Raw genomic sequence first — 21,288 nt, 5'->3', positions numbered from 1 at the left:
GAACCCACGACCTCCTGCACTCGAGCCAACCATTGTACCACGAAAAGACTGTCAATAGACAGTTACCCGTAATATAAAAGGTTTCGTGGGAAGCCGCTCATATATACACCTCCAGTCTAAAGTAAACAGGGCTAACGTACCAACAATTTTTTTTTTGTCATTAGGCGGAATGTTTTTTTTTTGTAAATGTTTGATTCCAAATTTCTTGAGAGAGATTTTATCTATTTCAGAAGGGAAGCGAAATAGTTTTTGTCCATTTAACATGTTTAAAATGAGGGAAAAAATAAAACAATAATGAAATTAAAAAAAAAATGTTATTTTCTATTAAAGTCGAAATATTTGTTTGTCCTGAGCACACGGAAATACAAGTGCTCCTGCTCACAATAAATGAAGAGTCGGTACATAACCAATCTGATTAAGATACAAATGTACTGATCATCTGTCTAAGCTTTTGGTTACAAGGATCTGACGGTTCATTTTACTTTCTGTTCTGGTAAATATTACATCAGCCAATGAAATTTCAGCCTTCATATCTTTGAAGGTGCGGATCAATCCGACAAAACCAGAGATTCCCCAGTGGTCTTAAAAACAGAATATAGAATGGAACGTTTTCAGATCGGCGTAAGCAAAGCTTGAACATATAATTTCTATAATTCATTTAGATTGGTGTCTAAATGAACATGAAAAACTGCATTATTTTATTATTTACTGAGACCTGTTGTTCTCTTACAGATAGAGAGTTGTGTTTCAAATTAAAAATTTCTCTTATTTTTTTCAAGTCTACACCTTGAAGAAGGAAAAATAATCAAGACCCCCCTTTCCAAAGACATAAGTATTTCAACCCCTCCGCCCCAAAAAAAGGTCACAACCGAACAATCACACACACACATCCACACACATTTCCAATACTTTTGTTTGTAATAACAACAAAAAAAGCAACGCATTAAGTTTCTATTGCATTATAAGTTGAAAATATCGCGTCAGTAGTTGATCTAGAACTTCAAGCGTGGAAGTTGTTTGCGCCTTCAGGGAACTTAATTTGGATATGCCGGTTCTGGTCTTATTGATATTTTCCACGCCACCTTCATTCAATATTAGCTTCAGATGAAAAATACTCTGCTAGAAGAAATTGTTGAAACTAAGGATTTAGCGGCGTAACAATTGATATCTACGGATATGCCGGATGACGAAGACATCGCCATAACATTATACGGTGGCAAAACTATTAATTATTGAATACCACCTTTCCATTCTAAAAAATAATAAAATTAAAGGCCCCCTTTATTTTTCCCTTTTTGGGTTACAAATGACCGGTCCTTTATATGAGCCATTACTCTATCAATGTCTGATTGTTGCCCATTTTTGTGTCTGACTATCTTGAGAAAGTAATATATAAAGAGAAACTTGAACAGCTAAAATGATCAGCAAGGCAAAATTTACAAAAATGAACATTCTGGAAATTCATGTATTAACTTCTTATAGAAAAAACACTAACGCTAGGTTTAAAGATATTGACAAATATAATGTCTTCCCTTGTTTCGTAATCCACGAAAATTGGTACCCATGAAAATAAATGAATCCACAGTAAGGATACTTGCACATACTATGAAAATATTTGCACATCATATATAAAGGTGTTTGTACGTCATGTATATAATGACACGTGCACATCATATAAAGGTAAATGCACATCATATAATGACAAGTGCACATCATATAATGACAAGTGCACATCATATAAAGGTAAATGCACATCGTTTAATGAAAATGGTCATAACAAGACACTGTTGGCGTTCCATACTATGGACATGTGCATCAGTGTTAATCTCTTAAGTCATTTCTGTCCTATTTTTTTAAGTTAAAAAATGTTCAGAAACCTGAGCTTTATATATAAACACTGACATTCTCAACTGCATTGTTACACTTATCGTGATGACAAACATTACAACATGGCAGATGTTTAGAAAGTCTAGCATGTTGTGTTTCTGAATACTTTATTGCTTTGACTTTAGTAAAAGTGGTTTTGAATTAGGCCAAACACACCGTACTTTTACTTCGAGATTCACTTCTTGTCGAGTATCGAGTTGCGAGTTACAAAAGTTGAGTTGTGATTACAAAATTAGATTTGCGTGAAAATGGGGATATCTTTTTTTATTTTTTGGTGTACCTCTTTAACATTTTTGAATGACGATTGCTTATAGAATTGTATACAGTATTGTTGATTGTTTTTGTTGTTTGGACTTCATCTGAGTCTCGTGTAAACAAATGAATGGATTGCTTACACAATCACTACGCAAAGTATGGTTATTTTCTGAAGAAACAGATAGCCTTTTGAAATACAGCGGATGGCTTGTAGTTTAATTAATATTAAATTTCATAGCTATTACTGTCATATTAAAAGTAAAGGGAGATTGCAGCTAAACTATAGTACATATATGAAAAAGACCCCTTCGGTAGATTTAGTTAAAAGTGGACTCTTTGGGGCAGCTGCAGAGGCAATATTTGTAAGAGACCCCAAAATTTATTCTTTGGCAGTGTCACTCAAAATTGTGGACGTTTAAGTTATATATGTCTACATTGGCTAGAGGTGAAGGGGGTTGAGCCCTCATAAAACCTGTTCAACCCCGCCGCATGTTTGCGTCTGTCCTAAGTCAGGAACCTCTAGCCTTTGTTCGTCTTGCATTTTTTTTTATTTTGGTTCATCTATATGTTTCGGAGCATATAATGGCGTCAATTTTCTTTATCTAGTGAACATAGTGTTAAGGGGCCTTCTCATATAGTCTTTGCATATCGAAAATAAACGCAATTATTCTAAGGCCAGTTTTTAGCATAATACGTGTAATGTTCGTCTCGTATAAGTTTTGAGGGCATGATACAAATAGAATTTAGATTTGAATTATAAGGAATGACTGTAATAAATGTTCTGTCTACTCGAAATAACCTTTAAAATGTGGTGCACACACTTTTTTGAAGGCCGTACGGTTGCCTATAACTGCTTTCATCCACTTCATTTGAACTTTGGGGGATAGTTGTCTCATATGCAATCATACCACTTCTACTTATTTTATTTTAATATTTATACAGTAACGAATATGCATACACTCTTACGGTTTGCATTTTGTAAGGATGTTTAATGGAACGTGTATATTGATAATGTTATGTCACTTGTATAATACATGTTATACGGACACCAATTATGTATTTTAAACAACAAATATAGTTTTGTCTTTTTAGTTAATGAAGTTTGTATTACACCGAGTTTTTATCTTAGGATGTTTACAAGTAATTCATACACCTGCTTATTCAAAATACTCACAACGACAAACCTGTTGTTATATTTCATTTGCATATGTTTAAAGACTGTTATCACTGTACGGTTCGTTGTCTTTAGTTTGTTTGATTAGTACTGTTCGTTGTGAATTATTGTACTGGTCATTGTGCGTTTTGACTATTCAAAGTCGATCAGTATGGTAGAAGCATGTATGTTACCACTGCTTGTCAAATTTTCAAAGCTTATGTCAATGGAAATTCGCCATACAAATTTTAGGCTGTATTTAATGAGTTTCTACTCCAGTGTTTTTCTTTCGAATCAACAGCTCACTATAAGCAAACTCAACGAATATCTTTGAACGTTCACGATGGTTACCGCTAACGAAAATAATGTTACTTCAATATTCTTCAACTTGAAGTGATTTAGTTGATTGATTGATACTTGATAAAAGTCCAATGGCAAATATATCATTCATATTTAGGACAATGGAGTGGTTTTGGGTTAACGTTTTGTGTTTTTTTCTTCTGCTTGGTTATTTGTATAACTATGTCTAGCCAATAACTTTTTTTATATCATTTAAACATGTTTGCTTTCTACTTTTAAGTCGTGTATACTTTTAACTGTTTTAATTTATAACTATTATCAAACTCGTGGAGAAGAGGTTTATGTCAGTGAGCTCGCGATGTGGCAAAACAAAAAAAATATAATATCTTGAAGTCATGCATGCGGTCTACAAAAATAATCAAAATGTGTTAATAAATTCAACAGAAATTATGTATATTTTTTTTAGACATAACCAACAAACAGCACCACATAGCTTTTTGGCACGGTTCCTGACCTTGGACTGGCTGTTCTATACAAGACTATTTTATTACAGATCTCAACCATCCCCATGTATATCAATCGGTGGAAAAACAAAAACTTCAATCGAAAATGACAGAACATACAACGAAATTTTCGTAAATAAAAATAAAATCTCTTTACTTGAGAATATGGGTACTTGACTTTGTACATGATAACAAATAATCAAGACAATTACTATGTGTCACAGTAAAAGTATAATCAGTAATACGGTGTCAAAAGAATGCTCGTCATTTAATGATTATTAAAATTAAGCAAACAGAAGTATATATTGAACTCTACGAAGAAGAATCAAGTTAATCAGAGCAGGTTAGATCAATACACAAACGATATATATATAGATATTTTGACGACATAATTTTACATGTCGTTTAGTTGTTTTTTTTGTGTCGTTGGGTTGTTATCAAATGGATGTATACCCAACATATCTCGTTAAAATCATACTTAATATTCAGGGTATTAAATACAGATCATAGTTTATAAATTATACATTTATCTTCCCAGTTTCCATGTTATTACAGAAGACCTTAACATCGTTCATGACCGACAGTTGAAATCGTTCCTCAATAAAGGACCTAAATATTGTTCCCCGTCACTTATTTAGGGGAATAAGTGTCGTAACATGATCCACGACTCACTCCATATTTACAGCTCGAAATGGATAAAACGAGAAAAAGCTGACAAAAAATACTTAATTTGTTTTTACCGAATTCAGTGATGAACATACATGTAGTTGATATTCGTTTTAATCATTTCAAAGATCATTTTATTCCCAACAACAACCATAATAGTCGTATTTCTCGTATCAATAAAAATCTAAAGGAACTCGCCAAGGAATTGTTGTTTTTTTTGTCTCGGCTTATAAGGCTACTTATAATACCATTATTGTATGACGTGAATTTTACATTGAGGTTCTGTAAAAGAAAATCACCAATTCACCAACATGCTAACTGAATCTTTTTTCGGAAAATGACATTTATAACAAACAAGCTTTTAGCTACCTCTTTACAGGCAGAACCAAATGCAATGAAAGTTCAAACTATGTACTGGCTTCCGAAGCTGCACATACGTCTTACAAGTAGAGATTTATTTCGTCTTCAGGCAATTGTTCCACTACTAAACTGTCTATTCTACATACTAGTACACTTGGTACAATCCAAAACCTGGTAATAAATTGTTCAAATAAGGCCTTTGAAAATAGTGGAATAAAATACTTTTGGAGTGTTAAACATTCGTTGGAAGTACTTGATACATTGCATGCTTATATTGCTGATTTCGAATCTGTTCACAATTTTGATTTTCTACACTATATACTTCTTTGCCTGATAATCTCGTTAATAAAAAAAAGTCACACACCTACTTAAATGGGCATTTAAAAATTCAGAATGCGAATATATATGTTCAAACTCTTTAATGTCATTTTCTAGTTACATCAAACAAAAGAACTATATGTCACTGGACCTGTTTTGATACTATAACTGCCCTTGAATTTTTACTAGATAGAATTATTGTTTGCTAGGGAGATTCCTAATTCCGTCAAGTTATCAGAATTCCAATAGGGATTAACTATGCACCACTAATTACAGACCTGTTTCTGTATTGTTATGGTTTACAATTGATGACTAAATTCAGCCATCGAAGCAACATCCGATCAAAAAATTTAGATACTTGGACGATATATGGCTCTCAATAAATATGACTTCATTTTAAATGCTAATACTAACAGTGAAAATTTCCTTTCCTGGATCTTGATATCTATATCTTTAACAGGACGCTTAATACCAAAATTAACGACAAAGAGATGATGTTCATTTTCTATTGTAACTTATCCATTTTTAGATGGTGACGTTCCCTTGTCACCATCTTATTGTGTTGTTGTATCTCAACTTGTTCGATTATCTCGTGTTTGTAACGACGTATTTTAGTTTACTGAAAGAAATCACCGTACTACTGAAAAATTATAACACCATGATTTTCGATATCACAAACTAGTCAAATATTTTCTAAATGATATCATCGGTACAAGGACATTATTCGTAAATATAAATCAACATGCAGACATCTTATACGTTCTGGTATTTCACACATCCAATATTTTATACAAAGCACAAACATGTCGTCATTCACCTTAATAGCTAACCAAACCTTTAAACAGACCAATTCAGAAGGGATATATTGACGATACTGCTGTCAAGTCATGAAAGATTGCATATTTTGGTATTACTATTGATTTATTTTTGCGCCTGCCCCAAGTCAGGAGCCTTTTCCCTTTTTTTAGTCTTGTATGGTGTTTTTTAAATTTTGTTTCATTTAATACCTGCAAATGTTTAACCCGAATAATTCAGTCATTATATATTCCGGTGATCTACGATTACACTTTTAGTACACAATCAGTCCTAAACTGAGATACTGGTGTTGTATTTATTCATATTTCGTCATATAACTTATCTGGAAAAAATCAGATTTGACTGTTATATCATTATAATAAGATCATCTGATTTTTAAATCATGACTGAGTGTAAAGTTCAACAATTTGTTCAACTGACAAACGACCTGTATCATATATGTATAATCAATATTAATTTCTGATTAGTTAAACGCGCTAATAACAGCTTTAGTCATACAAATAATTTCACGTTTGTCATGTTCTTTGAAAAACATTCTTCAAAGGACTATTGACCTCCTCCCTAAGTATCGAACATCACTAGCAGTCGTTATAAGAGTTCATGAGAAGGTATTTACATTTTTTTCAAAATTTCTCAAGATGATAGAATAAACAAGCACCTGAATTGTACTTGACTAATAACCCAGTTAACACAAAAATATTTTGTTTATGTTTTTAAAACATTTTGAAAAATGTTGGGAAAATATCGTAGAAAATATTAAAATAACGTGCTATTGTATGGCATCAGAAATATTTTCAAAACATTTTCCATAAAATGTCCAGGATATTTTTAAGACATCATTAAAACGTTTCTAAATTTTGTTGACAATGTTTGTAAAATGTTTTATAAATGTTTGTTTATATTAAAATATCCTTGAAACATTTTTAAAACATAAAACAAAAATGTGTTGCAGGATAAAATGTTGTGAAAATGTTCAAAAAACATTTTACAAAATGTTTTTATAATGTTCATAATCTCAAAACATCATTTAAATGTTATATGAATATCATAAGAAAAATGTTTTCTAACATCATTATTCAAACGTTTTATAAAATATTAAAACATCATTTGATTGTGTTTGAATATGGCGGGGTGATCCTGTGTCCTCTTATGAAGCTATAATTATAGTTTATCTAATTCCAACTATTTCAATCCAACTTTGTCTAGTGTAGAGCATGTGGACACTTTTCTCATAATCCTAGATCTGCATCTGAAAAAACAACTGCTGTCATACTGATCTTTACCACACATCTCCTTTCACAATTGTTTGTTGTTTACAGTTGAATCTATATATTTTGTTTACTTTTGTCAGATTGATGTCTCATTGACATAACCCTTTTTTTTTGTATTCATTGAACACGTTATATTATAATTTGTCATGGTTTTACTTACAGAAAGGTATTCTTTTTTTCTGATTTTAAATATCTTTGTGCATTTTTTTTAGAAGTATTTCTTCATCTCATGTACCGTCAGACATTTTTTTCTTCATCGTTTTTAACTGTTTTCTTTGCTGCCTTATATATAATTAGTCAACACTATACAAGATAGAATAACAATTATAAATGCAAAACATTTATTCAATATTTTCATATCACTGTTCTTTTTCAACGTTTCCTTTCTTCCATTCTTTTTATTTTCTTTGACATCTGCTTGCTTCTGTAAAATAAAGCATAAACAAATTAGTCCTTCCGTTAAGTGATTAAACAACATAAACAAGTGGAGCTTCAGTTAATCTAATCAAAATTACACAATAAACTATTTCTCTTCATTTAATCCACAGTGGTTTTACAAAAGTATATTGAAAAGTGTCAACTTATCAGTGTTAATGCATTGTGAAGCAACAATTGTAGCTATTTTATACATCTATAGATTTTTTTTTATTATTAAACAAGTGTAACGGTAGATTTCACCAGTTTTTAAAATAAGTCATGTATACTGTACACTATAGTTTTCTCAACTATAAAAAGTAGCCAGCCATGAAGAACCTGTAACATGTTCTTGGTCTTACAAAGAAAAAAAGTTTTGTAATGGTTATTGTATATTTTTGCGCAAATACATGTTATGTAGATTGAAGATTTTAAAGAATAAATACCTTCATATAATTTGCTCTTCCAGGATGGTTGTAATCGTTTCTAAGCTTATATTCTTTTTTAAAATCCCCATTTCCATTCTCCATTTTAATCTGCATTTCAGAAAATCTATCATACATTTTGGTACATCTAATTGATCCTACAAAAGTTAAAATAAACAAAATGAATAAAATATAAGTTAGAAAAAGTCACATTGTAATAGTCAGCTACATATGTACATGTACAAAGATCACAACCTACAGACAGAGGAACGGACAGATAGATCGACACGGTATTCCATAATACGTCCTGTAAAGGCGTATGATAAAACAATTCAAAAAAAGAAGTAACGGCATAATTCTTGTTATTTATAAAGTTTGACGAAAAAACAAATATGTCAGAAATGGACCGGCAACAACTGAGTCAAACTCCTGTCTTGGGATCGGCACATACATATTTATCTGGCCTGGCGATAGGCTGTAAGGCTCGAAACAAATGTACGAGTTACATAAACATAAAACAATATATTATAGAGGCAACAACACTCGCGTTATCAAATAGCAAAAGCTTTGATAACCATTGCGTATTTGGGATTCCCTTGATTAGTAGATATGTCGCCAGCAATTGAGTGAATAAAGTGCTGCTTAAATAGCCTAGTCTGTTAAAGCAAATGAAGGACGGACTTGTAAAAATACTTTTCAGACATGGTGAGTCGTTACAAGCAGTCAAGATGAAGTAGTTGCATTTATAATTATATAGATTTTAAAATCATATAAAAAACCCTTGAGGGTAACCATTTTAGTATAATTCTAATGTTCACTGGACATAAACATCATAACATCGAGGCAGACTAAAATTATCAGCACCCCCCTTTTTGCATTATACTTGCTTACACATGTTACACTCGTATTAATTCTTTGAATATATTAAACAAATTAACCAAGATATTTTAAGAAGCAGAACAATGATTTATAAATGTAAACTAGTGTCATATCTTACCAGTTTTAACGCATGATAAGGTTATTCTTTATTTTCTACGTTTCCTTTGTCTTTGTTTACAGCATGGCGGTAAATAAAACTTCCGGTTACTGATTCCAAAATTCCTTGGGTTCATGTTCGTTGGTCACCGGGAACAGTCAGATTTTAAATTTGTAAAAAGTTTGTTGTCGGTAGTGGAACAGATAATCCGGAAAATAGCACTACACTATATAATGCTATATATGGGACCAAGTACCACTCAAATCACTGTCATTTAATGAAATTATTTGTTTTACATAACCTAAATTAATGTCTTAAAAATATTGTTTAAACATTTTCTATTAAATATTTTTGGGTAAATGTGTTTATAATATTATTTTGAAATGTTGTTAAAATATTAGCAACAAAATGTTTTATAAATTCATTTTCTCAATATTAAATGCGAAACGTTTTTTAAATGTTTTTGGGTAAATGTGTTCATAATATTATTTTAAAATGTTGTTAAAATATTAGCAACAAATTGTTTTATAAATTCATTTTCTCAATATTAAAGCTTCATGTTTTCAAAATGTTTTCATCGAATATTATGAAGAAATGTTGTTAAAATATCTTAAAGGCATGTTATTTAAACATTCTATGAAACATTTTTAGAAAATATTTTTAAAACATCAGAGTAATATTGTTAAGAATGTTCTACTTATATACTTTTAAAATGTTTTTCAGAGGTAGAACCTACATATCTTCTGAACATTTATAAAACATTCAAACAGAATATCTTAAAAAATATTATCGAAAACATTTTTATGAATATTCTTACATCATTGTAAAATTATTTTCAAAAAATGTTTAAAAAAAATGTTTTAAAAATCAAAGACAAAATATTTACATAACATCACGAAAATATTTGTTTGACAACGTTTTGATAAGACATTTATACAACCTTATAAAAATGTTTTGAAAATGTTTTGTGCTACCTGGGAAGTTACACAGTGTTAATCACTTACTTTTCTACAGATGTGTATTGCCGCTCTATCGAATACCAATACAGTTCATAACAACCATTTCATGACGGGAACCTCTCATAAATTGCTGTAGGAACACACAAAGATGCACAATAAATCGAAGGAAAAAGTTTATAAATACATCTTAATGTTTTATACTGAGGTTCTGTAATGCCTTTTAATATTTCCTGATGTAAAAAATTGTGTGCACAGATAAACACGTGTATCAATATATACGATAACAAAACCTGTTACCATTCAATACTAACGTAGATAAACTGGATATGTGTTCCCGATTGCGAACATTACACAATTGTTGCTATCGTATTGTTCCTGCTGGTCCGATTGCCATTGTAGTACAAAGATCATAAAAACGTGTAAGTTCGATTCCCGGTACTAGTGTGTTTGTGTGTGGGTTCGTTAGTGTATTGTGTATTGTTTTAAAACTAGATATTTGCATGTGCACTTTATGCATTTATTACGAATCATTCCTTAAAGTGTTATTAATTAATAGGCACAATAAGTCTTCGATTACACAAAATTTCTATGTATCCCCAAAATTGATGGTGACATCATGAAATACGCCCATCGGTATTCGTTGACTAGGTACAATTGTTCACTTATCAATAAAGTGGGACAAAATAGTATGCTTTATTTGCGACAAGTCTCATGTATTCTACAAAAGTCTTTTAACTTACCTTATAAGCTTAATAAGTCTTGTTTACATAACCACATTTTGTTGATAATGATCATACGAAGTTAGAAGGACTAAAACGATTGTCGACACGTGATGTATAACATACGGGTATGATTATATAATTGGACTTTATTACTTTCGTCAATCTTACATTATCTCCCCCGTTAGATTTATGTATATTTATATATTTCGTTCTAATAACCGATATAATATATATTATGACACGCACATCTGTCGAACACTATTCAAATCCTGGTATCTATAATTGATGTATTTGCAAATTCTGAGTCGATGACACTGTGGATGTTTCCTTTACGAGGTATCAAATGCCAATTGTCAAAATGTCTGTCTTCCAATGAATCATCATTGATATGGTCAGAATTATAAATTTATTATTTCAAAACACTTAAACTTTTCTACCCTAGGAAAAGATTAGCTGATCTGTTATTGGCAAAACTTTGCAGAATGTTTCATTCTGAATTATCTCCTACTTCGTACTCTATTTGGCCTTTTGAACTGTTTTTATTTGACGTCACATATGTGTCTATTTTAAACGTGACCCGCATCTTGTGTTTAATTTGAGCTATTGTATTTTTTTATATATAAAAACTAGAATGTTTTGTTTAGTTGTTTTTAAAGCAATATTTTTTAAAAGCTATAAACAATTTATATTCATTAATAATCAATATTACGCAAAAGGTTACTATACACTGAACAAATTTGAATAGCGACATGAGATTTTTCAATATCTATTTTATAAAATGTACAAGGGTAAAATATTAACAAATTGAAAAAAAGTATTCAGTGTGTTCTGATGCCTTTTTTGTCAAACAATTATCAATGTTAATTAAATATATATTTAGCATCAACTTCAATTTACCTCATCAATTAACTTTGATTATTTTTGAAATTAACTTAAAAAAGTTAGCTTTTCAAAATAATAGACTTAAGTATAATGATCATGATAATACATTACATAAGAAGTCTGAAAGGGTACAACATCACCAAAAAACACAATAAAACGAACAATATGTTAGATATTTCGGATAACAGATATCCTTCTTCGGTATAGCACGATGTCAAATGAATCATGTCAATTCGAATTAAGACTCTATCAAAAAGTCCATAATCACATGGCAAAATCAAATAACAATACGCATAAAAACGAATGGACAATAACTGTCATATTCCACTGACTTAAAGTTATTTCTTGACACGTATATTTACCGATCCTTTTTAAATTTCGTTAGCTGTGAAAAAACTAACTGAAATTATAAAAGTGTACAACAATTTCAAACCAATGCTAACAATTTTACAGATTAAGTGATGACAACAACATGGTTATTGATAAGACATTTAAGATTAAATGTTCGTCATTCTTTGGTATATGATAAGTCCCTGTCGTTAAAGTTGAGAATATGAATGACAGGTTTATCCAAATTCCAACTGTGAATAGATCCTTTTCAATTGACTTGTGTTATCAAAGTAATAATCTAGTAAGTATTAACATTAAGCTTGTTCACAAAGTGAAGTGATTGTATTATCTCCGTTATTTACACCGATTATAACAGCTTTATAAAAGTCGAACAATACGATACAATGTTCAAATCTCGTTAGTTTGTCTATATTGTAAGGTACTTTTTTATATTGCTCTTTAACTGTGTGTGTTTCTTTTGATCTATATGGCTTTCTTTAACAATTCTTTGAGCGTTCCTGATAAAGACAAATTCAGTAAGCGCTTTGAACACATTGTATTAATACCGTTTTGTTTTTCAATTTTGTATGCCCCACCTACGATAGTAAAGGGACATTATGTTTTCTGATCTGTGGGTCCATTCTTCCGTCCGTTCGTTCGTCGGTCTGTCCCGCTTCAGGTTAAAGTTTTTGGTCAAGGTAGTTTTTGATGAAGTTAAAGTCCAATCAACTTGAAACTTAGTAAACATGTTCCTTATGATATGATCTTTCTAATTGTAATGCCAAATTATAGTTTTTATTCAAATTTCTGCGTCCACTGAATATATACAATGATAGTGCGAGTGGGGCATTCGTGTACTGAGGACACATTCTTGTTAAATGAATAAATGGAGTTTAGAAAATTATCCAAAAAAGTTGGGATTCCAATTTATGCATCGGAAAGTATGTAACTAAGTAACTTTATTAACTTTTTCGTCGATTGTGTTGAAAAAAAAAAAAGAAACGTCAGTTTTATTCGTTCCGATTTGTAAATTTGCTTTGAAGAACATTAACCAATATGTAAAACTACTCTTGCACAATAGAAACATACAGAAAACCGAAACAAATAATAAATGATTGAAACAGTAAATACTTACTCAATTAAAATTATTATTTATTTCAGCTGTTTAAATGTTCTTTATCAAAAGAGCAGTTTTATCGAAGGAATTATAAAATTGAGATGATCAAGTGATGCAATGTGACATCTGTGTTGATTGCTACTTCTCACAATCTTGGTAAATTGTACAATATTAATTTAACATCATTATTCGGTTTCACCATAGAAACATACGGGGAAAACGGAACAAATGATGAATAATATTTGGGAGAGTTCAATGAAACAGTTAACACTTTCTAAAATTATTGTTTATACCATTTAATTCAGAAATCAATTTAGAAGTATATTTGCAGAGTAATAAAAAGATATCGGAAATAATAACTGTTCATTATGACAACAGCATATTTACGGATAAGGGTTTAAAGATAAAATGTCCTGTGATGAGACAGTTATGTTATAATACACTGGAGAATATCAAAGTTTAGGATGTTTAAATTATTGCTATTAAAAGAACAGTTTTATCGAAGGAATTATAAAATTGAGATGATCAAGTGATGCAATGTGACAATTGTGTTGATTGCTACTTCTCACAATCTTGGTAAATTGTACAACATTAACTTAAATTGTCCTTACTATTGCTTGAGTCTAGTTGTGTCAATTTCAGATTTATTAACATTAACACTTCAGTTTTTCCTAAACGAAACACCAATGTCATCTCTACAATACCTATTGTTGTGGTCCAATGAATTCTCTTTAAATTGATCCAAAAACAAATAGCAATGACATTGATGTGTTTTCTTTTTTGATTTTGCCATGTGATTATGTACTTTCCGAATTGATTTTCCTCTAAGTTTTGTGATTTTACTTTTTCCTCCTCCTTTTCCTCAAAAATCTCATTTTGTCAATTTTAGTTGTCAATCTTAACTACCGATTTTTGGACATATACTTTGACAATATAATGTGAAGCGTTTCTCTAAAGACCGTGGCCTACCTGATTAATGGACTTTTCTTCTCTTTTTGTCAATGTAACTGTATTTAAACTGTTGGTTGCCCCTGAAGTGGTGCATGTTTAGTAGGGAGACTATCAGAAATCAAAGACGGGCTTCAAAGTTATTGTGAAACTGCCTATTCTAGAGGTGGCGTGAATCAGATGTGGATACTTAAAAATTCCAAAGATCTTTTAGAATACATTCAATCTAACTCTCTTTCATCTTGTAACAGTATTAAAACATTTGACTTTTCTACTCTTTACACAAGTATTCCACATTCCAAACTAAAGGACAAATTAAAAGAGTTGGTATTACTTTGCTTCATAAAAAAGAAGGCCAACGTAGATACAAGTATCTTGTCTTAGGGAGGGATAAATCCTACTTTGTGAAGAATCACTCTGATTCAAACAAAAAATTCTCTGAAACCGATATTATCAAGTTGCTTGATTTCTTGATTGACAACATATTTGTTACGTTTGGAGGACGTGTTTTCAACAGACTGTCGGCATCCCAATGGGAACAAACTGTGCCCCTCTACTTGCCGACTTGTTTCTTTATTATTATGAGGCTGACTTCATGCAGGAACTTCTTAGGAAGAAAGATAAGAAGTTAGCAATATCCTTTAACTCTTATTTCCGCTATATAGATGACATTCTTTCACTAAACAATTCAAAATTTGGTGACTATGTGGATCACATGAATCCCATTTGAAGACAAAACTTTACGACAAAAGAGATGATTTCAGCTTTCCAATTGTGAACTTTCCATTTCTAAGTAGCAACATTCCAGCATCACCTGCATACGGGGTATATATCTCCCAATTGATACGATATTCCCGTGCTTGCATTTCCTATCATGATTTTCTTGATAGAGTGTTACTGCTCACAAGGAAGCTATTAAACCAAGAGTTCCAAATGGTGAAGTTGAAATCATCCCTTCGTAAATTTTACGGACGCCATCACGAGTTGGTTGACCGTTATGGAATAACCGTTTCACAAATGATATCGGATATGTTCCTTACGTCGTAACTACAATCCCCTTCCCTTTCATGAATTTGACCTACCGAATTAGACTATTTACCGGATTTGTAACCACATAAGCAACACGACGGGTGCCGCATGTGGAGCAGGATCTGCTTACCCTTCCGGAGCATCTGAGATCACCCCTAGTTTTTGGTGGGGTTCGTGGTGTTTATTTTTTAGTTTTCTATGTTGTGTCATGTGTACTATTGTTTTTCTGTTTGTCTTTTTCATTTTTAGCCATGGCGTTGTCAGTTTGTTTTAGATTTATGAGTTTGACTGTCCCTTTGGTATCTTTCGTCCCTCTTTTTTTAACAAAGCATATTCTGATAAGCTAAACTTATGACAGCTTTACTCGTGCAAATAATTCACGTTTGTCATGATCTTGAAAAAATTTTGCTTTGAAGAGCTCTTGACCTTCTTCTTAAGTATTAAAAGTATTGAATATCACTAACAATCGTTATAAGAGTTCATGAGAAGGTGTTGACAATCCTTTTCGAAACTTCTCAAGATGGTTAAATACACAAATACCTTGATTGTACTTGAATAAACAGTTACACAGTGTTAATCATTTACTTTGGTACATATGTCTATTGCCTCTCTATCGAAAACAAATGCACCCATAACACCCATTTAATGACAGGAACCTCCCATAAATTTCTGTTGGAACAAACAAAAACATTTAAAGGATTTATACCTAGGCACTGTAATGCCTTACAATTTTTCCAGATGTACGGGTGTGTCATCACTCCAAAGTAAATGCTGAGTACAGTTTATCACGTATTTCAATATATACAGTATAACGACTATCGTAGATAACCTTGATCTGTATTCCCAATTGCGAAATAGAAACAACTGTTTCTATCTTATTTTTCCTTTTGCCGTTACAGTACGCTGGGCATAAAACAGCCTGTTTTCCTTTACGGTAATTTATTTTCTGTGTTAAACCTATTAAAATCGCTGAATCGATTTGTCATCTAATGGGAGTCATTTCGCTTTGAAAATTTAAGATAGGCGATATGTTGGATACATTCACACAGATTTAATTCGTATAGGTTTAAATTATTTTGATCTGGAGTCCTTGGTCCATTTGGCGGAAATTGAGGTCAAGGTCAGGGTCATGACCTAAATTTTGAAATTTGCTTGTTATCTTTATTCAAAAGAAATTGTAACAATTAATGATATGATGTGTTTTCCAAATAACTGTTTACAATAAGGCGCAAATTCAACCCAGTAAGTCGAAGCGTTTTGATCAACCCTTATATGAGTTTTCTCCCCTATTGTATTTGCAATTGGTATTTCTCCACAATCATACAAGTCATTAACCTGAGGTTTTTAATCGAATATGTGTTTATAATTAATAGTAAGTAAAGTGCTCAAAGAAGAGTCTTGTTGAGATGATTCGTGCGTCTGGCGCACAAAATGTCAATCTCCTGGTATCTTGGAGTTCATATACAACCAATCAGTTAAAGCCACTGCTGGTTGAGTTTTTTTTTTCTCCCCGAGGGTATCCACAGCCAAGTAATCAGAACTTCTGTCTTGTCATGAATCGTTGTTGATATTTCCATGATTATAATTTAACTGTTTACGAAATACTTAATATGGAAATGATAACCGTAGCTGTATTTTGCAAAATTTTTAAGAATGGTTGGTTCTCCGTTCACTTCAATCGGGTATAATGTTTGGTCTTTTATTTAATTTATGTGTCTTTCTTTAACGAAATGCGCATCTGATGTACATCTCGAGTTACTGTCTAAAATATAAAAGGTTATATGTCTTGTTTGGGTTCATCTGAAAGGAAATATATAAACCACGTATCTGTCGATTCAAACACCACGGGTGTCATTCGGTTTATCGAGAGAAATGGGCGTGAAAGAATATCTAACGGCGGTCAAGTATTGAGAGACGATCGTGAAAGTTCTGGTAACGGATCGTGAAAGACATTTAATCGAGAAGACATATGAAAGATCAGTAAATATTCTAATTTAATTAAGTACACAGACACATTTACGACAAAATAAAACTGTCTGTCAAAATGATTCAACATTATGATCAGTATTTCAGAATATCCAGTTTCAAAAGTACACAGTTATTACAAAACGACAAAAGGCAGATTGCTTCTCGACATTTCAATGACTTAAACAATGTAAACAAACACGATTTTTCCACAAATTCAACTAGATAAACTACTTTTATCAAAATAAGGGCATTGTATTTGAATTAATTAAACGGTTCTCATAGTTATTTTGTATAAATATAACCTGAAACTTGGTAAATAAAGAACTATTCACACAAAATTGATTTTTTTGGATCGTGAAAGATCACGTTCCGCATTTTTAAAGATCGTGAAAAGGATCGTGAAAGATCTGATGCTACGAAGACGTTCAAATTATTCTTCCTTTAAATGATAATTGATATTTGTTATTGGAATTGAGACAGGCTAGATAGGTCAATATCCTTCATAGGTTTAAGCATTTCAAAGTATTAATATTTTCCGAAAATGAAAAGAAAATTAAATTACAACTACGGCAATAAGAAAAGACAGTGGGTGACAAAACGCAGAAAAAAAATAATCCAGTGAAGGTGAGCCAATGGAAGAGGTTGAAGATGCAAATATTGTTACAGAAGCAACACACGAATATTGTGAAGATGATGTGGAAATGAATGAGATAGTAAAGTTATTACCAATTGTTATCAAAGAAATAGCAAGGTTTGGATTCCTGCAGTATCTTTTAATGTTCTTCAATCTGATAGCAAATAAGAAATTCGACTTTTCAAATATTTGCTTTTTAGCTCACCTGTCCCGAAGATCAATATCTATCTGCCCTGTAATTTTCAGATGAATCTGACAACCCGTTGTTGGGTTGCTGCCCGTGAATCGGTAATTTTAAGGAAATTTTGCTGTTTTTGGTTATTATCTTAAATATTATTATAGATAAAGATGAACTGTAAACAGCAATAATGTTCAGCAAAGTAGGATCTATAAATAAGTCAACATGACCGAAATGGTCAATTGACCCCTTAAGGAGTTATTGTCCTTTATAGTCAATTTTTAACAATTTTCATAAAATTTGTAAATTTTTAATTAGCATTTCCACTGATACTACTGGGCCAAGTTCATTATAGATAGATATAATTGTAAGCAGCAAGACTGTTTAGTAAAGTAAGATTTAAAAACACATCACCATCAACAAAACACAATTTTGTCATGAATCCATCTGCTTCCTTTGTTTAATATTCACATATACCAAGGTGAGCGACACAGGCTCTTTAGAGCCTCTAGTTATTGCTTTGTGACATTTTAAGATTTTGGAGTACACCCACAACAATATTAATGCGGTATCCGTTTAAAGAAACAAAGCAGTTCTGGTATATTGGTAAAATTCTATTTCATGGACGTTTTCAAAGATTTATGACTGGATATAAGAACACTGGACAATCATGTCATACAAGCAAAGGATTGTATGTTCCCGACAACGCTCTCATCAATTTTGCCGTTCCCAGCCATATTCATATTGAGACTTTTAACACAGATCTGAATCTACCCGATATTAAAGGACCCGGTAAATTTGATTTCATGGTTAAGAAAGTTGTTTCAACGAATCCATCCAATTCTTTTGCACTAACATTTGATGGTAAGAAATTTGCACAAGGTTTGACAACTGATTCTGGTGACGTCGATTTACTTGGATACGAAGAAATACCACTGAAAATTGAACAGGACCAATTTCAAACCATGTATAAACAGATAATGGATTTATACGATCGTCTGAAACATTTCGAAGGTTCAGTTCTGAGTCAACTAGACAAGAATGAATTTGTTACAAGCCTAAAAGAGGGACGAAAGATACCAAAGGGACAGTCAAACTCGTAAATCTAAAACAAACTGACAACGCCATGGCTAAAAATGAAAAAGTCAAACAGAAAAACAATAGTACACATGACACAACATAGAAAACTAAAGAATAAACAACACGAACCCCACCAAAAACTAGGGGTGATCTCAGGTGCTCCGGGAGGGTAAGCAGATACTGCTCCACATGCGGCCCCCGTCGTGTTGCTTATGTAGTTACAAATCCGGTAAATAGTCTAATTTGGTAGGTCAAATTCATGAAATGGAAGGGGATTGTAGTTACGACGTAAGGAACATATCCGATATCATTTGTGAAACAGTTATTCCATAACGGTCAACCAACTCGTGATGGCGTCCGTTAAATTTACGAAGGGATGATTTCAACTTCACCATTTGGAACTCTTGGTTTAATAGCTTCCTTGTGAGCATATGTATCTTTCAATCTCAGTCTTGCGACTAAAGACATGCGCCAACTGATTAGCAAACAAACTTACGCACCCGATAAATTTATACTGAAAGACGAAAAGGAAATTGGCAAATTTCTCCTACGTTATTGATGTGATTCAAACAAATATATACAGGGCAAAGGCTGTAATTTCAGATGCTTTAGGATAACTGTCTGTTATTATGATTGTAAAGTATATATTTTCGACTTGTGCAAGGTTTCAACTAAAATTGAACTCAATATCATGCATTATTCGGCAATGTTTGTTTTATGTTTGGCCCATTGAATATATACATGTATGTAATAGCGACAAGGTGTTTCGTGTATGGTGTACATGTCTGTCTGCATGTTTCTTATATGACCATGATGACTTCAATTGTGTTTGATTTATTAAATGATGGAAAGATGTCTATGTCTGGCTGTCGGTCAGGGTTCATATACTTTTAACCTTATCATGCTTATGTTTCGAATTAATTGGCCAAGCATAACTTTTACATTTGTCAGTTTCTAAGGCACTGTAAAGATCGGAACACATTTATTTGGTGTACGGGATATTTGTAGAGATCTGTATGGCATGGTTCATCTGACCTTGACCTTTTTTTGGAAACATTGATAATCTTAAGCGCATTTGACACTTCTAGTAAAACCCTTTATATTATAGACGTTCAACAAATATACTATCATAAGTAAAGCAAACAAGACATTACAGCATTTGCGCTTTGTTATTCTATAATATGTACTATATAGTTAAATCAATCCTTATCTGCGTTGTTTATAAAGAACTTAAAAAGGTTCTGTTGCACAAAATGTTGGTTATCGTTCAATCGAAAATTACACATGAAATGTGCTGTTTTTGCTATGATTTTTTGTTTGATGGATAACATTTTGGTTTAAACGTTGCATATCCATATTATTGGCTAACTAGTGTCGGTGTGCATGAAGTCCACTAGACCGATTCACAGAGATGAATCTTTCACACTTATTTATACACGTTATTAGTTGGTGTTTTTTTTATCTTTCGAGGTAAAGTGTTGAATAGAAAAAAAAGATAATAGCTTTAATGTTCATCCTTATCAAAATAGTTACAGGCTTCAACCACTTGCAGATTTATCAAATGGTAAAAGAAATACTGATTTCTGATTACTAGTATTAAGTCTGGTCACGCATTTTCTTTCACGATCGAAAAAAAATACGTTGCCTGATCTTTCACTATCAAGTTTGATGGAAATTCAACAAGTTCAAGGTTTTCAAAAACAAATTAACGCTTTTAATGGAAGAATATACTTTTATTTTACTGTACTGTCAAGTACACCAAAGATTAAATTTCAAATATATCATGATATTCTGAAATATGACCATTATAGGTACCCAAAGCGTGTTATTTGTAATTAATTTCATAGACACGCATTGCGCCTTTTGTGTTTTTTCAAAAAGTACTTCATATTTTCTTTATCTTCTTTCACAGTTATGTTGAGGAAGTTAAACCATTTTGACAGACATATTTTTTTGTTCGGAATTGTTCCGCGTTTTGAAAATTAAGCGATTTTTTAAAAGATTCTGAACTAGAATGTACATTAAATGCCTTTCACGATCCGTTACCAGAACTTTCACGATCGTCTCTCAATACTTGACCGCCGTTAGTTATTCTTT

At 31.9% G+C, this 21,288-nt stretch overlaps 2 long non-coding RNA genes across 3 annotated transcripts in view; both read right to left on the bottom strand.

Moving 5' to 3' along the window:
• LOC134691500 (uncharacterized) overlaps positions 1–21,288 on the bottom strand; it is a 172,019-nt gene that overhangs the window by 45,661 nt on the left and 105,070 nt on the right. The gene's annotated exons all lie outside the window — the stretch shown is intronic.
• LOC134691490 (uncharacterized) lies at positions 7,854–9,504 on the bottom strand. Its single transcript, XR_010102144.1, has 3 exons — positions 9,366–9,504; positions 8,390–8,526; positions 7,854–7,953 (listed from the first exon to the last, which is right to left on the bottom strand). It is a non-coding gene; the product is annotated as an uncharacterized LOC134691490 (long non-coding RNA).

This window comes from Mytilus trossulus, chromosome 11 (assembly GCF_036588685.1).
Source record: "Mytilus trossulus isolate FHL-02 chromosome 11, PNRI_Mtr1.1.1.hap1, whole genome shotgun sequence".
Classification (NCBI taxonomy): Eukaryota; Metazoa; Mollusca; class Bivalvia; order Mytilida; family Mytilidae; genus Mytilus; species Mytilus trossulus.
Note: the sequence above shows the minus strand (reverse complement) of the source record. Positions and strands in the feature narration are given on the sequence as shown.